Source organism: Notolepis coatsorum (assembly GCF_963971535.1).
Source record: "Notolepis coatsorum genome assembly, chromosome: 5".
Taxonomy (NCBI): domain Eukaryota; kingdom Metazoa; phylum Chordata; class Actinopteri; order Aulopiformes; family Paralepididae; genus Notolepis; species Notolepis coatsorum.
In genome coordinates this window covers 24,796,272-24,817,364 of record NC_140169.1, presented here as the reverse complement: position 1 = coordinate 24,817,364, position 21,093 = coordinate 24,796,272, and the positions used below count along the sequence as shown (strand labels likewise).

Here is a 21,093-nt window from a genome sequence, read left to right as displayed (position 1 = left end):
CACACACACACACACACACACACACACACACACACACACACACACACACACACAAGAGAGTTTAGCTAGGACCCAATTGGGAAAATAAAAGGAGGAAGAAAGACAGAAAGTAGAAGAATAGAGAGAGATTCAGAGAGAAAACACAGACAGACCAGAACACAGACAGACAGACAGACAGACAGACAGACAGACAGACAGACAGACAACAGACAGACAGACAGACAGACAGACAGACAGACAGCCAGAAGAGGACTAAATAAATGGTGTGTTAGTGTATGTGTTTTTCATGTCATTGGGCTGGTTGTGGTGGTGTTATTGGTTGGTTGGTTGGTTGTTGTTGTTAGTTGTTGTGGTGGTAGTGTTGTTGTTGGTGTTAGTGGTGGTGTTGTTGGTGTTAGTGGTGGTGGTGTTAGTGGTGGTGGTGTTAGTGGTGGTGGGTGGTGTTCGCATTGTCTGGTTGGTTGGAGGTTGGTGTTGATGGTGTTGGTTGGTTGATTGGTTGGTTGGTTGGTTGGATGGACAATTGGTAGGGTTAGTGGTGGTAGTGTTTACAGTATTTGTTTGATTGTTTGGTTGGTTGGTTGGCTGGTTGTATGGTTGGTTGGTTGGCTGGTTGTATGGTTGGTTGGTGGTGTGGTGGTGTTTGGTTGGTAAGTTGGTTGTTGGTGGTGTTGGTGGTGTTTGGTTGGTTAGTTGGTTGGTGGTGTTGGTGGTGTTGGTTGGTTAGTTGGTTGGTGGTGTTGGTGGTGTTTGGTTGGTGGGTGGTGTTGGTGGTGTTTGGTTGGTTGGTGGTGGGTGTTGGTGGTGTTTGGTTGGTTGGTGGGTGGTGTGGTGGTGTTTGGTTGTGGTAAGTTGGTTGGTTGGTGGTGTTTGGTTGGTTGGTTAGTTGGTTGGTGGTGTTGGTGGTGTTTGGTTGGTTAGTTGGTGGTGGTGTTGGTGGTGTTTGGTTGGTTGGTTGGTGGGTGGTGGTGGTGGTGTTTGGTTGGTTGGTGGTGGTGTTGGTGGTGTTTGGTTTGTTGGTGGGTGGTGTTGGGTGGTGTTTGGTTGGTTGGTGGGTGGTGTTAATGACATTGGTTGGTTGCTTGGATTGATAGTTGGTAGGATTAGTGGTGGTGGTGTTTACAGTGTTTGAGTAGTTGGTTGGTGGTGTTTGGATGGTTAATGGGTGGTGTTGGTTAGTTAGTTGGTTAGATGATTGGTGGTTGGTTAGTTGTTTGGTTGTTGGTTGGTTGGTTTATTAGTTGGTTGGTTGTTGATTGGTTTATTAGTTGGTGTTGATGGTGGTGGTTGATTAGTTGGTGGTTGGTGGTTGGTTAGTTGGAGGTTGGTTGGATGGTTGTTGGTGGTAGGTGGTGTTGGTGAATGGATAGTTGGTAGGTAGGTTGTTGATTGGTAGGTAGGTTGGTTAGTTGGTGTAGGTGGTAAGTAGGTAGGTTGTGGTTGGTTGCTTGGTTGATTGGTTAGTTGGTGGTTAATTGGATGGTTAGTAGATTTGCACGATAATTATGGGCCGATTCAGCAATTTGACGTATCCGAATATAACCTGAATTATTGTCTTTTTTTTTACACTTTAAATTTTTATTTTTAACTTTTTTCTTTTCATATCAACGTTCACACGCACAATATATGCTTACTTAGGATTTGACTTGATTCAACAACAAAGCAGTCGGGGCAATGGCAAGCCGAAAAGGGTAGAAAATTTGGTTATCTGAAGTTTGGATTTTTTTTCACAACTGAGGTAGGTAGATTACATTTTTAGAGACTAAAGTACCGAAAAAGGTAACGTTGGGTACCGGTATCGATTCACAGATACCGGTACCGGTACCGTATCGGTTCAGATGTGAACGGTACCCATCCCTACTGACAAAGCACAAACAATACCTGTTGGTTTTTAGTTCACTCATTGTTCAGGGAAACACATTGTTAATGACATTGACGGATTGTGAATTTGTGATTGACTCAAATTATATTTATTTGGAAAAATAAATATAGTCACTTTATTTGAAGAGTCAAAACTGTTCTCTTGGCTTTGTTTTGTTCATAGTAGTAACGCTCATGTCATGATAAATCTGGTTAGGTCAACACTACAGGAATATACATAAAAAAAAAGTATAATACAATAAATATATATATATCGGTTATCGGTATCGGTATCGACCTTGAGGAGCATAAGTTATCGGTATCGATATTGGGGTCAAAAAATCTATATCGTGCACCCCTAATGGTTAGTATGATGGTTGGTAGGTAGGTTGGTTAGTAGGTTGGTTAGTTGATTGGGGGTAGGTTAGTTGGTTGGATGATTTTTTGTTGGTTAGTTGGATGGTTAGTTGGTTGGATGGTTGGTAGGTAGGTTAAATGGTTCGATGGTTGGTAGGTAGGTTAAATGGTTGGATGGTTGGTAGGTAGGTTAAATGGTTCGATGGTTGGTAGGTAGGTTAAATGGTTGGATGGTTGGTAGGTAGGTTAAATGGTTGGATGGTTGGTTGTTTGGTAGGTAGGTAGGTTGATTAGTTGGTTGGATGGTTAGTTGGTAAGTTGGTTGGTTGGTTAGTTGGTAAGTTGGTTGGTTACTTGGTTGGGGCTCTAGCTGGTCTGTCTCCCCCTCAACCTGTCCTTCATCAGAGGGCAAAGAGAACTACTGCATCAACACCAGCAGCATCACTGGCTGCCTGCTGCCTGAGCCCAAAATAGCTCCTGCACGCACCAACACACGGACGCGCGCGCGCGCACACACACACACACACACACACACACACACACACACACACACACACACACACACACACACACACACACACACACACACACACACACACACACACACACACACACACACACACACACACACACACACCACACACACACACACACACACACACACACACACACACACACACACACACACACACACACACACACTCGGCAGTGCACACACACAGCCACTCTGGCACACTCCCACACTGGCCAGGCAGAGCCGGCATCACATCATACCTAGTCTGCTGATGAGCAAACACTGGCTACTGGCTACACACACAGACTCACACAGACACACACAGACACAGGCATGCATGGTCACTCACAAACACAGTAATGTTCACAGACTCAGAGAGATAGAAGAGACAAACGCTCACGTTCATATACACATACCTATGCACACGTGAATACATGCACCCACTAAACATACGTACACACACACGCACGCAACACACACACACACACACACACACACACACACACACACACACACACACACACACACACTGTACGCACACACATACGCCGGTCCGAGGTAACGGCACTGCACCACTACATTACTCACAGCAGACAGAGCTCTGGTGCATGGTCCTCCAGAGACACAACAAAAACCCCGACCAGGGAGAGAGAGAGACGGGACCGAGACGGGACCGAGACGGGCGGACTGACGGAGGAGAGAGAGAGAGAGAGAGAGAGAGAGAGAGAGAGAGAGAGAGAGAGAGAGAGAGAGAGAGAGAGAGAGAGAGAGAGAGAGAGAGATGCAGGAGGAGGAGGAGGAGGAGGAGAGGCATTCCTTGGACTGAGTCCTGCAGCGGTGTTGGAGTGGGTGGGCACAGTGTCGCTGTTCACGTCACACTTTTCATGAATGGGGCTCGTCTGACGCAGGCTCACAGGGGAGGGAGGGGCCTCACACATAAAGACCACTGTGAGGGGAGGGAGGGGCCTCACACATACAAACCACTGTGAGGGGAGGGAGGGGCCTCACACATACAAACCACTGTGAGGGGAGGGAGGGGCCTCACACATACAGACCACTGTGAGGGGAGGGAGGGGCCTCACACTCACATACAGACCACTGTGAGGGGAGGGAGGGGCCTCACACATAATAGACCACTGTGAGGGGAGGGAGGGGCCTCATACATACAGACCACTGTGAGGGGAGGGAGGGGCCTCACACATAGACCACCGTAACACTTCCGGGATTCTGAAATCAGGGAGGAGATTGCGGGGGGGTCAAATGAATGGATGTGGACGAGAGCCGTGATGTAAGTGGTTGCCGATACGGCTGTGGGGGTGCTAGAGACATGATCGAATAGACGTTTATGCGCCTCGCTCTCCTGAACACGGCGTGACCCATAACTAATCGATCAGAACTAAATCGGCAGAGAAAAAGCCCATTTTAAAGCACCTATTCCGCATGGACATGCGCAGAGTGCCCATGGAGCCTGGACGACGCGAGATGACGCACAAATGAATGTGGACTGTTCCATCAGAGGGGGGAGCTTCGATGGTCATGTAAGTGGTTACAGACCGCTGCACTTAAATATAAACATTAGTCTACCTGTAGACTCAATGAGGTAATTGTAGATGTCGCCATAAGACGCGTCTGGCCATTTAGTGGGATCATTTTTTCATTATCCTGTTCGGCTGAAAGGACATTGGCCACCGAAGCTCCGCCCTCTGATGGAACAGTCCACATTCATTCGTGCGTCATCTCGCGTCGTCCAGACTCCATGGGCACTCTGCGCATGTCCATGCGGAATAGGTGCTTTAAAATGGGCTTTTTCTCTGCCGATTTAGTTCTGATCGATTAGTTATGGGTCACGCCGTGTTCAGAAGAGCGAGGCGCATAAACGTCTATTCGATCATGTCTCTAGCACCCCCACAGCCGTATCGGCAACCACTTCCATCACGGCTCTCGTCCACATCCATTCATTTGACCCCCCCGCAATCTCCTCCCTGATTTCAATGTAACGCGGAAGTGTAGTGGTCTATACAGACCACTGTGAGGGGAGGGAGGGGCCTCACACATACAGACCACTGTGAGGGGAGGGAGGGGCCTCATACATACAGATCACTGTGAGGGGAGGGAGGGGCCTCACACATACAGACCACTGTGAGGGGAGGGAGGGGCCTCATACATACAGACCACTGTGAGGGGAGGGAGGGGCCTCACACATACAGACCACTGTGAGGGGAGGGAGGGGCCTCACACATACAGACCACTGTGAGGGGAGGGAGGGGCCTCACACATACAGACCACTGTGAGGGGAGGGAGGGGCCTCACACATACAGACCACTGTGAGGGGAGGGAGGAGCCTCACTGTTGTTCAGCCTCACAATGCTATTTGATAGTAAATGTGTTTATATGTCCCACCCTCTGGCCTCTGAAGTTGCTAATGTCTTTTTAATTTGGGCCTCACAGGGTTAACCTCTTAAGCCCGAGATATACAGTAAAAGTGTATATTTTCAGCATTACGTTTGTTTACCAATTATTTTAACTGTTATTAGTGAAATATAAGATTATAGAAATCTCAGGGCATTGAGTCGGAAACCGGCGCATATTGACAGGAGGAAGTAACACAGCCAAAAGTGAGTGTAGTCTTTTGAAGGAAGAGACTCAGGGCTTTCGAATTTCGAAAAACTACCCTACCCAGCTCACACCAGCCCCTGTCAATCATCTGACTTCTGGATTTACTTTTTTATTTCTCTTATTTTTTGGGATTATCTCCCACAAACCTGAACGTTATTGCCATAAAACAGAACACAGTTAGTTTCTCTACCTTTCTGTGAACGTCTTGCAAAAAACGGTGTTGCAATACGATGAAAAATGGTGGAGACATTTACATTATAAAAAAGATGGCAGAATTCAGTACTGTATCTACAAAACCTTCTGTTTAATAATCTTCCCTTTATTCATTTGCTTATTAAATAGAATTGATATTCTCCTTTGGTTCATTACAATTTACTCAAGCCTAGTAACAGACACACTATTTCTGACACTGATCTATTATGTCCCTAGATTCAGATCCCAAGAACATGCCAATGGACCATTTAAAAAAATAAGTAAAAAAAAAATATATATATATATATTATAATTTTTATTTATTTATGGATGGCCACCCCTGCTCTAGTTGTTTTACCCACCTAAGAAAAATTACACAGACATTTTAGCAAATACACCAGATTAGACTAATTGCACGTAATCCATCCTTTAACGGGTATACTTTTACCCCGTTTTAGGGTGTGTGAAAAATGTACCTTTGATCATGCCTTGGCATTGTACACAGGCTTGACAGGGGAAATTTCCATCTGGGATATTAGACATAAAATGAGAAGGTTTCTTTAAGGGCAAGTCAGTTTTGACTAGGAGGTTAGATAGATTCGCTTGTCTCTTATAAAAATAATTAGGCGAATGTTGAAACGCTGCCCCTATAAGAGGGTCGGACTGCAGAATATGCCAATATTTATTGACAATACTCTGTGTGTCTCTCGTGATAGGACTGTAAGTAGACACATAAGATACTTTGTCTGTGTTATCTTCTTTCTTTCTGGGGGTGAACAACGTGGCCCTATCGATCTGTTTGGTTTTGTTCAGGGCTTTGAGTATCAAATCGGCACTATAGCCTCTTTCGTGGAAACTGCCACGGAGAACCTCTGCTTGTGCATTAAATCTGTCTTCCGTGTCACATATTCTCTTATAACGAAGGATTTGGCTATAAGGTAGACTATTCTTCAAGGCTGGGGTGTGGTAACTGGAATAATGCAAGAACGGTCTGTCTCCTTTTTAAAGACCTCTGTGTGTAATGAGATGCCATTAGGGGCTTTCTTGATCAGAACACAGAGGAAAGCTAAATTATGCATATCAAACTTCAATGTAAACTTTATCGTTTCTCTACAGGTGTTCAGGTACTCAAGGAAGGCAAAAAGATCAGATGATGGACCAGACCAAATAAAAAACAAATCGTCAATATAGCGCAAATAGGATTTGACAAATTTCTCAAACGGGTTATTATAAAAAATATGATCTACTTCATATTTGGACATATACAGGTTGGCTAAGTTCACAGCGGCTGGGGAGCCCATGCTAAGGCCTCTGTTTTGCAAGTAGTATTTATCTTGGAATCTAAAATAATTCCTAGTTAGAACTAGGTCGGCTAAATTAACTAGCACTTCTGTTGGGGGGAGTAATACTTCCCTCGAGTTTAAATAAAAACTCAGTGCGTCAAGCGCGTCAGCATGTGGAATGCTGGGGTAAAGACTGACTACATCTATGGTAACTAGTAAGTCTGTAGGACTAATGTTACAGGTCGAAAGCCTGTTCAAAAAAGTAGTAGTATCTTTTAAGTAACCACATTGAGAAGAGGCCAAATCCTTAATATGCGCATCAATGAATTGAGAGATTTTTTCTGTGGCAGAGCCAATACCAGAAACAATAGGTCGACCAGGAGGGTTAATCAGATCCTTGTGGATCTTAGGTAAGGTGTAAATAATAAAAGTAACCGGGTACTCTACAAACATAAACTTAAATTCGTTTTCTGTGATTACCTCTGCCAATCTCAGGCTTTTGAGGATTGTTTTGATTTCCGTAGAAAATCTAAACACAGGGTCTGAATTTAAAAGGGTATATACCTCAATATCGTTCAATTGTCTATTGATCTCAGATACATACGAGCTCTTATTTTGGAGCACGATACCAGAACCTTTATCGGCTTTTCTAAAAATTAAATCATCATTCTTCATGAGTTCCTTAAGTGCTGCAGACTCTGATTCAAGTAAATTTGGGTAAAGATGGGCTTTGTGACTGGTCTCACATAAATTAAGGACATCATTTTGTACCAATCTGCAGAAAGTTTCAACTGAGGGAGGGTTGAGATGGGGGGTAAACAGGCTACGGGGTTTAAATACTTTTCTTTTAGGAAAAAGGGAGGTATCTGGCTCTGTTACAGGCCTAGCATCAACATCAACAGCATCATTTGTAGGCACATTTTCGTTAGCAACATATTGAGTTCTCTTATCAAACCCTCTGGCATAAAATGCTTTTAACTTAATGTTTCTAAAAAAACTTAAATAGCTCTACCTTGGTAGTAAAAGAGTCCACCTTACGAGCCGGGACAAACGATAAACCTTTGGAAAGGATATTGTGGTGCGGGTCACTCAATAGTGCATCAGAAATGTTGACAATATTAGAAGCAATGCTTATCTCCGGAACCGTGGGTTTCTTTCTCTTGCTCCTCCTCATCTTCCTGTGGGTTCTCTCGCCGGTCGGGGTGGAAGAGGAGCGTCCTGCTCGTCGCGAAAATTAGACTGGCTTCGGAGGGGGTATCTGCCCTGGGTGGGCGCCTCGTCCGAGCTCAATGCTGTGGAGGAAGAATCAGTATGCCGTTGCCTGTCTCTGGGCTGCCAATTCAGCCTGCGGTTCCTGGAGGGAGGATGTTGGAGCCATGGGTACACCATGTGCGCTGCGTAGTCTTGCTCATCTCTTCTCCTCTTAGCTCTCTTGTGCAGCTCGATGTCGTGTTTGTATTTGTCAAGTTTCTGGTTTACTGACTCGAGCAGTTCGGTCAGTTGGTCAGGAGTTAAAATAGTTTTAATTTCGTCCTCTAACGAGGAAAGCTCCGCTCTGACCTTGGCTAATTTAGAGCCTTCATTATCAATGATTAAAAGTAGTAAATCCATAGAACATTTATCTAGGATCGAACACCATTTATCACAAAACTCTGGTGATTCTCTTCCCAGCGTGGGTTCCTTGGTGATGCGCAGGCCCCTCGGTATGATGTCATCCTGCCAGTACTTGGTGAGGGTCGTACCGTGGAGAAGGGTGCGGGTGTCTCTCTGCCTTAGTCGCGACAAGGCCAGTGCTTCTCTTCCTTTGGGTGGAGGTGCCAAATTCTCTGGCACGGGAAATAAGCTACAAATTCTGTCGCTTTCCACCTTTGAGTAAGCGTAGCCTCTTTCTCCATATTTAGCAGTGTGAGCTGCTGTCGTCCTCGTGGGAACTGGGTTCGTTAAAAATGTTTGGAGCTGCAGGTCTCGAAAGCTACCTGGGTAGCTTTGAATCAAATTGTCCTTTACTTACAAATCTCACAAATCTTGCTGCTGTGTTTGCACATTGCTGTATTTCTCCCAGTAGGTATGGGAGTTTTTTTGTTATTTGCCATGTTTTCAAAGTCTCTTTGGGTGTTTGCAATTTGTGGGAAGTATATGTTTGATTGATTGAACATTTGAATGGGTACAGTACATACAATTGTTAAGGGGATGCAGACCAGAGAAAGACTTTCGTCTTGTTTACATCAGGGTCCCCCATTTTCAATTCATAATGTCTCTGATGTCTTGGTATAGTGGGCAGGTTGTTAAGAAGTGTAGCTCGGTTTCTACCTTTTCTTGTGTGCAGTGGGTGCACAGTCTGTGTTCTCTTGGGAGCCAGGTCTGCCTATGGCGGCCTTTCTCGATGGCTAGGCTGTGCTAGCTGAGTCTGTACCTAGTCAAGGATCTTCTTAGTTTTGGATCAGTCACAGTGCTCAGGTATTCGGCCACTGTGTACTCTCTGTTTAGGGCCAAATAGCATTCCAATTTGCTCTGGTTTTGGGTTGATTCTTTCCAATGTGATGGGTTGTATAATGGAGTCTAATATTTTGAGCCAGGTTTGAATTGGAATGTCTAGCTTGATGTTCCTTTTGATAGCATAAAAAGCCCTTCTTGCTTTGTCTCTCAGGTCGTTCACAGCTTGGTTGAAGTTCCCTGTGGCGCTGATGTTTAGGCCGTGATAGGTGTCGTTTTTTGTGTGTTCTAGGGCAATTGTGTCTAGGAGGAATTTGTGTTTGTGTTGTTGTAGGCTGGGCCTTTTTTGGAATATCATGACTTTTGTTTTTGGTTAGATTTACTGTCAGTGCCCAGGTCTGGGAGAATGTGTGTAGAAGATCGAGGTGCTGCTGTAGCCCTTCTTTTGTTGGAGACAGCAGCCCCATTCATCTGCAAACAGCAGGTGTTTTACTTCTGTGTTTGCTAGGGGGATGCCAGGTGCTGCAGCTTGTTCCAATGTTTTTGCCAGTTCATTGATGTATATGAAGAGGGTTGGACTCAAACTGCACCCCTCTCTAACCGCACGGCTTTAAGGAAAGAAGTCTGTGTGTTTTTCCTCAAACCTCACAGCACATGTGTTGTTGTTGGTGTACATTGACTTTATGATGTCGTAGGTTTTCCCTCCAATGCCACTTTCTAATAGCTTGTACAGCAGACCCTCATGCCAGATTGAGTCAAATGCTTTTTGGAAGTCAACAAAACAGGAGTATAATTTGCTTTTGTTTTTGTTTATTTGGTTGTCAATTAGGGTGCTGAGGGTAAGAATGTGGTCTGTTTTGTGCGGCGATTTGGTAGTAAGCCAATCTGTGATTTGCTCTCTCTCTCTCTCCTTCTCACTCCCATATTGTGTTGAAACAGGGCCGCTTTACTGAACCACTCTCCCATCAAACTGAAAACAGTCAAGTCATAGTTCAGACAAGTAGGTCACAACGAATTTACCATATCTGCCTGTCTGTGCTCGTCTGTGTGTGTGTGTGTGTGTGTGTGTCTGCATGTACTACTACTGACCTGTCAGGCGGTTGTTGTGCATGTCCAAGTCTGCTGAGTCTGCTCCGTGGCCTGGTTACGCACGCACACACACACACACACACACACACACACACACACACACACACACACACACATACACACACACACACACACACACACACACACACACACACACACACACACACACACACAAACACACAACACACAACACACAACACACAACACACAACACACACACACACGCACAGAGAGCTCCGGTCATGCATCCACTCAACTCATGGAAAATACAGCATCAGGCTATTGTTCTAAAAGTATCTCTACTAATAAAAGTATTGAATCGTTTTTAACAGCTGGGTATTGGGTGGGACATTCTGATAAATTCTGATAAATAAATTCTAAATAAAATAGAAAGTCCCAAAATAGTTAATTTATCTGACTGCTTGTATTAATTGATCAAAAAGTAGCCATGTGCACTAATATAGTTATATAAAAGAATAATAAAGCAATGTCGATTATGTTCTTAATAAAAAAATATATATATCTTGCAAAATAATCAAAAAGAACCGATAAGAGTATCGATAACGTAGGGCTGGGCGATAAAACGATAACGATAACTATCGCGATAAATTATTTCCTCGAAATAAACATGAAACGTGGTCGCAAAGTTTCGATATATCGATTTTCCAAGCTTGGCTCCGTTCAGCCTCGGCTCAGCACACTCACTCACAACAACCAGCGTTACGTGATGACGTGCTTACGCACAACAGCTAACAACCAATCAGTGAAGGAGATGGCCGAGACCCGGAAGGAGGTAGGACTCACTCAACAACAAGGCTTGCTAGGCTAATTAGCTTGCACGGCGGCGTTTTATATATTTACGTGCCGAGTATGTGTGTGTTTTGAATTCTGAGGCCACGTTTATGGTAGTGTGGGATATACAGTGGACGCTGTTTCAATATATTGTGGCGGAAGAGAGTATTTTAGTGTCATATTTAGCACATTGTCATGGAATACATCGCTTAGAACCAACAGGCTGGCTAGGATAACTAGCTTGCACGGCACTGTTTTATATATTTACGTGCCGAGTATGTGTGTGTTTTGAATTCTGAGGCCACGTTTATGGTAGTGTGGGATATACAGTGGACGTCGTTTCAATATATTGTGGCGGAAGAGAGTATTTTAGTGTCATATTTATTGTCATGAGATACTCCGCTTGTCGGCTAACGTGCGCAGACTGATGACGACATCAACTCGACTTGAGACATTCGCAGCAGCATAAGAAGTTAATTAAACTTGACGGACATTATATCGACGATAATTATCGATATCGAATTATATGAAAATAATTTTATAATTTTATCGCGATAACGTTTTTGGTCATATCGCCCAGCCCTACGATAACGTACCGAACCGTTAAGCAGTATCGAATCAATAATAGTAGTATCGATAAAATCCTAACGATCCTAACCCATCCCTAATGAACACTGTTAATACACTGTTATCAATGAAAGAATAAAATGTTTGCAGCTGTGGTAATACTTCAGTTGGTTCATTATAAAAGATACAAACCTGAAAACAAAAGCACTTAAATGTTAAATAAAAGGACCACAATAATGAGGCAGGAGGAACATATTTATTTGCACTATAATGGTAAAATTGCTCCTAAAAAAGATTCTGTGCCCCTACATTTTTCATTTAGGGGCACCTGTGCGGCTGTGCCCCTAGTGAAAAAGCTTAGCGTACAGCCCTGATTATGCAATCAGTCCTGACTCTGGAGGTAGAGTGGTTGTCTGGTAGTCTGAAGGTTGAAGGAACTTCATGTGGAAGCGTGTGGATTCTATATTCTACATATTCTATATTTACCATATCCATTTGTCCAAATAACTGCATATAACCACTCTATATACTTATTTATACACATCCAAATAACCCTTAGCTAATGCTGTATATACATATATATTATTATATACTATTATATTCACCACATATATAGCTATCCACACCTGTCAGTACTACTACATACTACCATACTGTCTTTACACCTGTATCACTGTACATATACTACAACTCTGTACATACATCTGATTAGCACTACACTCAGTAGTACTCATTTGTATATTTTGTACCCAGTTTAATATCCTGTACATTGTATATTACTATTGCACTTTACTGCTATATTTGCACTCTGGTTGGATGCCAAACTTCTTTTCGTTGGACTGTACTTGTGCTGTATAATGACAATACATTTGAATCTAATCTAATCTAATCTAAGCGTCCTCAAGCAAGACACTTAACCCCTACCTGCTCCCGACAACGTTCTGGGTGAAAGTGACAACGTGAATGGGTGAATGAATGTGAGGCATAAGTTGTAAGTCAGAAGACTTGAAAAAGCACTATATACAGAAAATGCAGTCCATTTATCATTTAAACCGAAACAGATCCTATAGTTGTTACCGATAATAGGTTTGACCACTCAGATTCGGCGACGATATGGCCGATGATAGTCATGTTTTAGCTGCGACCGAGCGTCTAATTAGCCTCTTAACAAGCGGGCAGAAAAGTGGCAATTTTTTTACTTGAACTTGAGGACTGCATACTTTTTTTGCAAACCAAAACAACATACTTTATACTTATAGCACATGCATGAGCCTGATCTCTTTTGAAAGATGACATTCTGTTACTTAAGTTTTTCTGTAGTAGTTAGTAGTCCAGAGGTAGTATTTCCCCAGAAGGTGGTATGGCTTACATAGTCCTTATGTAGTACATATCCGAATTTCATAAAGATCCATTCAGAAATGAGTGATTATGAGTGATTTTGGTAAACTGTGTACAAAGAAAAACTCAGTTTTCTCATAGACTTCAATTAATTCGGCTGTTTTGCTCTTCCTGTTTTCGTGTTTCTTCAAGTTTTTTTTATTTTGATTATTTTGATCCCCATGTGGGGTATCATTGGAAAGCCACACTCATTGGTTACAACGATCCACAATCACTTTCGAGATCGGATCTAGATTGACGGAACTACTGCAGCCTGAGTCGGGAGTGGTATTTTGCGCAATACCGTGTACTTTGCACAAGCCTCAAATACCGGCATGTAACTCAAGAACCGCTGAACGGATTTTGTCGGATTTAGTCGCTATCGACAGGCAACAAATAAGCCTTCAATTCGATATATATATTGTATTACAAAATATGCATACCCGAGCCACTAGGGGTCGCCAAAGTGCCGGTTGCAAAAATTCTGAAAAACTTCCCATGGGACTTTGCAGCTTAAGTCGGTGAGTTTGTCTGTCCGTCGGGTTAATCTGTCGGGAATAGTTAACATTGTTTGTGGAATGTTTCAGTGCATGGTGTGGGAATTATTCAACTTTTTCTGGGCAATTTTGCTTCAAAGAAAGGAATGTCAGAATGTTAAAAACCTAGAGAGTGGCAGTTTGTTTTCTAACTCACCACTGCTCCTACGTTTTCACACAAACTAAACATAAATCTTCAAAGTAATGCTGTGTTTCCTTGTTTGTTTGACGTGTGGTTTTGAATTTTTCTTAATTTCTAGAGTGTCTGGACAAGTGTAGGTAATCACTGTTAGTAACCATGGCAAACCAGGGTACAAGGTGGCCACATGCACTGCTCTTCCACACACACACACACACACACACACACACACACACACACACACACACACACACACACACACACACACACACACACACACACACACACACAACACACACACACACACACACACACACACACACACACACACACACACACACACACACACACACACACACACACACACAGAGGGAGAATAGCTTATAGCAGACTTAATGGTTTAAAAAGAAAATTGCTTTCAAAACCCATTAACCGATTGGGGGGGGGGGGGGGGGGGGCATCATTGGACTCAGTAGAGAGTAGTTTTTCATTGGTGTAGGTTAGCCCCACACCTATACTTTAACCACGCCCCCTTTCATAAATCATTAACAGCTTGTCCTAGAGACTTGCGGGAGGTTTTGCAGGTTCTGCAGAGAGTTTCACTGAAGTGATGCTCTTAGTACTTTGAGAGCACCTGCACAATTGTGGGTCACAGCTTATCATGAATTATGCACTTGTTGACCATCAGACAATCAGACGGCATCGATCCGATGAGCGAAACTGGGCAGATAAGATATGCTGAATATTGGTGAGGAAATTGGCAACAGCTGATCAGCCATTTCTAAGATAAGCAGTTTCTTTTTTATTATTTTTTTTATCTAATGAGTAGACCAATTTATCAGATGAGCAGTTTATAAAAAAGAAAAAAAATTATTGTATCTAATGAGCAGAACAATTTATCAGATGAGCAGAACTGGGCAGTCTTTTTTTTGGGGGGGGGGGGGGGGGTACTTGCACATAAACTGCAAATAAACTGTAGAAACAATTCGATTATTTTCTATTTTATAGTGTTTTCATGTCTTCTTGTACACAGACCTCACCTCATATTAATGGTCATAACTACTGTAGGTATCAGCCAAAACGTTCATACTGGTGTAAAACAAACATAAATATAACAGTACTGTGTGGACACAACATGGTTCATATGAACTGAGACCAGAGCATCATTAAAAGACCTGGCAGAAGAAATGAGCTGCCATCTGCAACATTTCCAGGATTTTAGCTATTGTTATTGAATAAAGAGCCAATTCCACGGATAATGGAGAGACTGGAGAGGAACGAGGGTTGTGAGAGGGAGTGACTGAAAGAGAGGTTGTTTTGAGTGTGTGTGTGTGTGTGTGTGTGTGTGTGTGTGTGTGTGTGTGTGTGTGTGTGTGTGTGTGTGTGTGTGTGTGTGTGTGTGTGTGTGTGTGTGCATTCATGCATGCATGTGTAGCGTCTGGGGGGCTAGGGGGGGGGGACTAGCGCTAGAATCAGAGATGGGGACTGACTGCAACCAGAGGAGGGATTAGAGGTGTGATTGAGAGGAAGGGGTCAGGAGCTGGAGGAGGGAGGAGTGGAGCTGCAGCATCCCATCTCCTCTCATTAGACCCAAATCTCTTGGGGGGGGGGGGGGGGGGGCTGAGGGAGAGATGAGGCTTGATAACCCGGCAGGCTAAAGCTGAGCCCTCCTAATGTAACAAGTGTCAAATGAACATTGTTTATTATTATTATTAAGGATTGAAATGTCACCAAATCCTGTTTACAAATGTTTAATGTTTACAATTGTTTATTATTTCTTTATACCAAAGACACTTTTATTTGAACTTGAGAAAGTTCACATTCAAGAGTTTTGCCTTCCGGGTCAATTATTAGCGCGTGTTAGAAGCAACCTCTTCCGGTTTGGGGTTCAGTTTGCAACAACCATCCAACGTGGGAGACTTGACTGAGAATATAATTGTGACGCTGTTCCTTGTGGTATTTCAACCACCCTTTTGATACAGGTATGTGTGCCTTAAGATGTCGATTTATTGTGTAATTGTCAGTTTGCAACAACCATCCAACGTGGGAGACTTGACTGAGAAAGAATATAATTGTGACGCTGTTCCTTGTGGTATTTCAACCACCCTTTTGATACAGGTGGCTCCATTGAAGACCACCGAATAAATTACTGAACTGTTGTCCATTGTGTGCTGACTCGTCACTTCACATCACGCCCAGAACACAACGCAGGAACCACGTGTGTTAGGCAGGCCTACACACAGAACATCCGTTACACTAACTCAGCTGGCAAATAGCGTAAAATGACATTCAAAATGTTCAAATGAGTCATGGTGCAGATGGCAATGGAAGAACACTGGTGGTAGTAGTGGTGGTGGTGGTGATGGTGGTGGTAGTAGTGGTGGTGATGGTGGTGGTGATGATGGTGGTGGTAGTAGTGGTGGTGATGGTGGTGATGGTAGTGGTGATGGTGGTGGTGGTGATGGTGGTGGTAGTAGTGTTCTCAGTCCTTGCCCCACAATGGTGGAATGAACTACCCATCCCAGTTAGGACAGCCGAATCCCGTCCAATCTTTCGCCGTCGACTAAAGACTCACTTCTTCAACCATTATCTGAAATGATTAAAATGATGGTAGTGGTGATGGTGGTGGTGATAGTAGTGTTGATGGTGGTGGTGGTGGTGATGGTGGTGGTGTCAGGGCCGCCTCAGGGGGTGTCGCACAGGGCCTCGCGGGAAGGGGGGCCTCGCACAATATATTTTTTTTTCTTTTTTTGCGAGGCCCCCCTTCCCGCGAGGCCCTTTTTCATCACAGACCTAAAATCTAGTTTTGCTTATATGCTTATATATTTCACATTAGACACGTTTGTAGAATGTTCCTGGCTCTGCGGCTCTGCACTATTCTCTATTGGAGCTCTGGGGCTCTGCAGCAGACATACTATTGGTTTCAAGAAGGGAGGGGTTACATTATATGTACGCTGGAGTGCGTCAGCTGCGTTTGACTATTTCGCGTGTGCAGCTTTGGAGGTTATGCTTAGTTATGCCAGCCAAAACGAAGAGGACGGTCATTCGGCAGATGGACTGAAGATGAAAGTTGTTGCATGTTAGACAGTTCAGTCAGGCTAGCCATCCCGGCTAAAGGCAGGGACAGCTAGTTAGCTTTAGCTACGTTATAATATTGAGTGCTAACGTGTGGTTCAGTCGGGATAGCCATGATGATGTCGGCTAGTAGCTAGCTTAGCTAAAGGCTAACTAGCGTTAGCTAACCTAGAGAGAGCGCGTGCAGCATTGTTATGCCAAGATGAAGAGGACGGTCATTCGGCAGATGAACTTCGTCAACTCCACGCGGTTGTCTCCATCCTCTTGGACGTTTGGTGAGTTTTTAATGCACTCTATTCTAATCCCGCCGTGGATATATCTCTCTCTCTCTCTCTCTCTCGGGAGCCAAACTGGCCGGCTAGCTGTTGTAGTAGCTAACGGTGTGTGGCCTGGTGTCAGCACCTGGTGCGAGGGAGGTGAGCTTGGTGTTTCATTATGAGAATATCTCCATGCTCAAGTCGGCTATAGTCCGCGAGGGACTTGTTGCCGGCACCGCTATGGTAAACACCACTCTGTAGTGGGACGTGTATTGCCTTCTTTTTCCCTTCCCTCTTCGGATGAGAAGAGGAAAACACAGCGGCTGTCTGAAGTGTTGGCCTGTATTGCTTTTCTCACGTTGTACAGTTTTTCAGTGGTAGCCGCATAGCTTGCTTCTGCGTTAGCTAGTGGTTAGCGATAGCCGGGTTGAGCTAACTGTTAGCCAGTTAGCTGTTTAGCTACGACGTTAGCTGCTCGTTTTCGCTCGGCTGGGAACGTTAGCTTGATGCTATCAGTTAGCCTAGAGTTAGCTGTTAGCTTGTGCTACGACCATTGACATTAGCCGTGAGAATAGCAGGCCCTGGCACTCTGACTACGACATCATCTTTGACAGAAGATGTAGTCGGGCCTGCACCATGACAAGGCTCCGGCCATAGCTTCTTTTTGTCCCGCCAGCGAGAGGCCTTTCGTCAACGTGGAGACCTGTGTTGCGGCCTTTCGCCCTGCGTTCCTTGGTGCAGGTAAGATGTCCATTGGACATTACCCCACTCTTCCTTCCTTCCCCTCCCGAATGTTTTGTTAATAACGATGTTTTTTTCCAGGCAAAACATATGTTACTTCACAACATTTGGAGATACGACATGTGCTGTGTGTGAATTGTCTTGGTCGTTTGTGTAGCTTGGGTAGCGTTGGCCAAAGCTGTGTGTGGCCTGGTGTCAGTACCTGGCTACTCTATTTGCAGTTAGCCTATTTAGCTGATGTCGGCCATTGGCTCCTTGCTACTTTGTTTTCTCTGGTATAGACCCTCTTCTCTTTGGATTTAAGTGTTGATCTTTGTCCTTTTGGATCTATGTATATTCATGTTGCCTTTGTGAAGTTATCTTTTCCTTCTGTTTTGTTCTTCCATTAAAATTTGAATATCCTTTAGGGGCTCATCTTTCCTTATCTCTCTCATACATGCTCTCTCTCTAACACACACACACACAGACATGCTCTATATCTCTCTCTAACACACAAAATGACATGCTCTCTCTCTATATATTTCTCTTTCTTTCTAACACATATACATGCTCTCTCTCTAACACACACACACAAACAGACATGCTCTCTCTCTATCTCTCTCTCTCTGGCCTTGCTCTGGTGGAGGGTCAGGGGAGGGTCTGTGCAGCAATAACAGCAATAACACTGTATATTGACTGTAGAACGGGAGCTCTCTCTCGCTCTCTCTCTTGCTATATGTTGACTGTATCATGCCCAGCCTCGGGCAGCGCTATTATTTAAGAATATGTTGACTGTATAAAAAAAAAAAAAAAAAAAAAAAAAAAATTATATATATATTTTTTTACCTTTTAGGGGGGGGGGGGGGGGGGGGGGGGGGGCTCGCGTTTAAATCTCGCACAGGGCCTCGCATTTCTCCCAGGCGGCCCTGGTGGTGATAGTAGTGTTGATGGTGGTGGTGGTGGTGGTGGTGGTGATGGTGGTGGTGGTGGTGATGGTAGTGGTGATGGTGGTGGTGATAATAATAATAATAATAATAATAATAATAATAATAATAATAATAATAATAATAATAATAATAATAATAATAATAATAATAATAATAATAATAATAATAATAATAATAATAATAATAATAATAATAATAATAATAATAATAATAATAATAATAATAATAATAATAATAATAATAATAATAATAATAATAATAATAATAATAATAATAGATTCTATTTGTACCGCACTTTATATTCTGTGCTACAGGTGCTACAGGAAATAAAGACAAAAAGTTAAATGAATAAAACAATTAAAATGAATAAAACAATTAAAATGAATAAAACAACCAATGAAATGGAAGAACATAAAAGTAAAATAAAATAAAAGTAAAAGAAAAAATTCAGGCAAAAGCCTTGTTAAAAAGAAATGTTTTTAGGCCCATTTTAACACTTTCAGAGCCCTTGCTTAACCTTGATTTACCGGTTGAATGCCCACCATCCACTTCAATGTTAGCGTTAAAAACGCCTAAGGGGACATGCATTGCTATTCCTAGCACTATTCGTGCCTCTGTGCCTGTTTTCTTAGGCAGTTAGCCTCTGGTATGCGCAGGGCCGGACTGGGGAAATAATTCATACCGGGAGATATAGCGCGAAATATAGCCCCAATCAGGCCACTTTTTAAGCGGGGGGTCTGGGGGTCCCCCACCCGGAATTTTTTTGTTACAAAGACTTAATTTCCTGCATTCTGGTGAATTTTAGTGCATGTGAATCACAAACTAATGAGGCAACAATTGCTTAGTACAATGTACTGTTATGAACCTCAAATAAAACTGTTGTGGCACTAGCAATGCTACTCTCTCCACCTTCAAAAAGAAAAAAGCAAGAGCACAACATATTTTTCTATTTACTATTATAATACAGTTAACCACTCTCTCCACCTATTCAAACAGAGCAAGAGCACAATACCATATTCACTTTACTGATGCACTACCCATCAACAATTAAAATAGCCCTTTATACAAACATTAAATAACAGACCTTTCATTACAATACTATAATAATAGTAGCCACTGCCAGAAAAGTGACACATGTATCGCGTGTGGTGAGCACACGCATGCATGCACAACGAAGACAGAAGATTGCGTTGTCTCAATCATTTTAACTATAAAATGAGCTCAAAGTATGAGCTCACTGACTGAAATTTCCAACAACAAGCATCAATTGTCAAATAATATTGATCACATTAACTAGACTAGATGTTTTTGAGGAAATTAGAAAGGGAACAACAATTTAACCCTTGTGTCTGATCAGATTCTTATTTTTTGATAACTTTGCAGTGATTATGTTTGTAGCCAATGTGGCAAAGGTGTGTAATCTTTGAATTATCTTGGAATTATTTTGACTTTTTCTTTCATAAATAGTTTATTCAACTTCAGCCCCAATCATAACCACCACATATTGTTTTTTGTAATGTCAGATTTAACAACTCCTTTCAGAAAAGTGGGCGTGTGCCATCTGCCATTCCATTCGCCGCCTCCGCTGTCAATCAGTTGTATCGCCTGGTCCCGCCTCCACCAATCACAAGCGGCAGCACGGCTCCATTGTGTGTGTGTGATCCGTGTGAGGGAGAGAGAGTCAGATAGTTCTCCAACTCTGTCGCAGACAGTGAAATCCTGGTTGTTCCCCAATCCCCACCCACCTAGGTTATCTAACTATCGCGCCGCGCCGCCGCCACAACTAGAAACAATGGCCTGGCAAAAAAAATATAATTATAATAAAAAATATATATAATTTTTATATAATTAATTTCTTTTTTTTATCTGTGCAGGCCAGGCCACCGGGAAAACTCCCGGTGCTCCCGATGGCCAGTCCGGGTCTGGGTATGCGTGCCATTAGCGTTAGCCAATCTTCTAGGCCTCTTTTCTTTTGGAAAGAATGATAAAAAATAATAATATTTTTATTTTTTTTTATTATATTCGACTAAGAGCCAGTCGACTACGGCTCGTTTCGACCGATTAGTCGACTAATCGATTAATAGGGGTCAGCCCTACTGTGAATATATATTCCAGGCTGATTCCCGTCCCGCGATGACTTCCATGTTGAGCAGACAGCTTGCCAGCACAAGGAACCAACTGGCTCCGCCTCTACATATCTACATATCCCAGGTCAGTCTAAGCGACTAACCTGCAGTTACACAGGGATAGACAATAGGGGGCGCTTTTTCCATTCTGAGCTCCTGGAGGAGTTGCTGTACCAACGGGAGACTTGGTTGATGAAATATGAAATCAGATCG

At 43.2% G+C, this 21,093-nt stretch overlaps 1 protein-coding gene across 1 annotated transcript in view; it reads right to left on the bottom strand.

The window, feature by feature from the left end:
• The window catches only part of map3k13 (mitogen-activated protein kinase kinase kinase 13), a 132,528-nt gene that overhangs the window by 80,402 nt on the left and 31,033 nt on the right, over window positions 1-21,093 (bottom strand). Inside the window, exon 2 of the mRNA XM_084314962.1 lies at window positions 10,345-10,395. The gene's annotated coding sequence lies outside the window, so the exon portion shown is untranslated. The remainder of the gene's footprint in view (window positions 1-10,344; window positions 10,396-21,093) is intronic.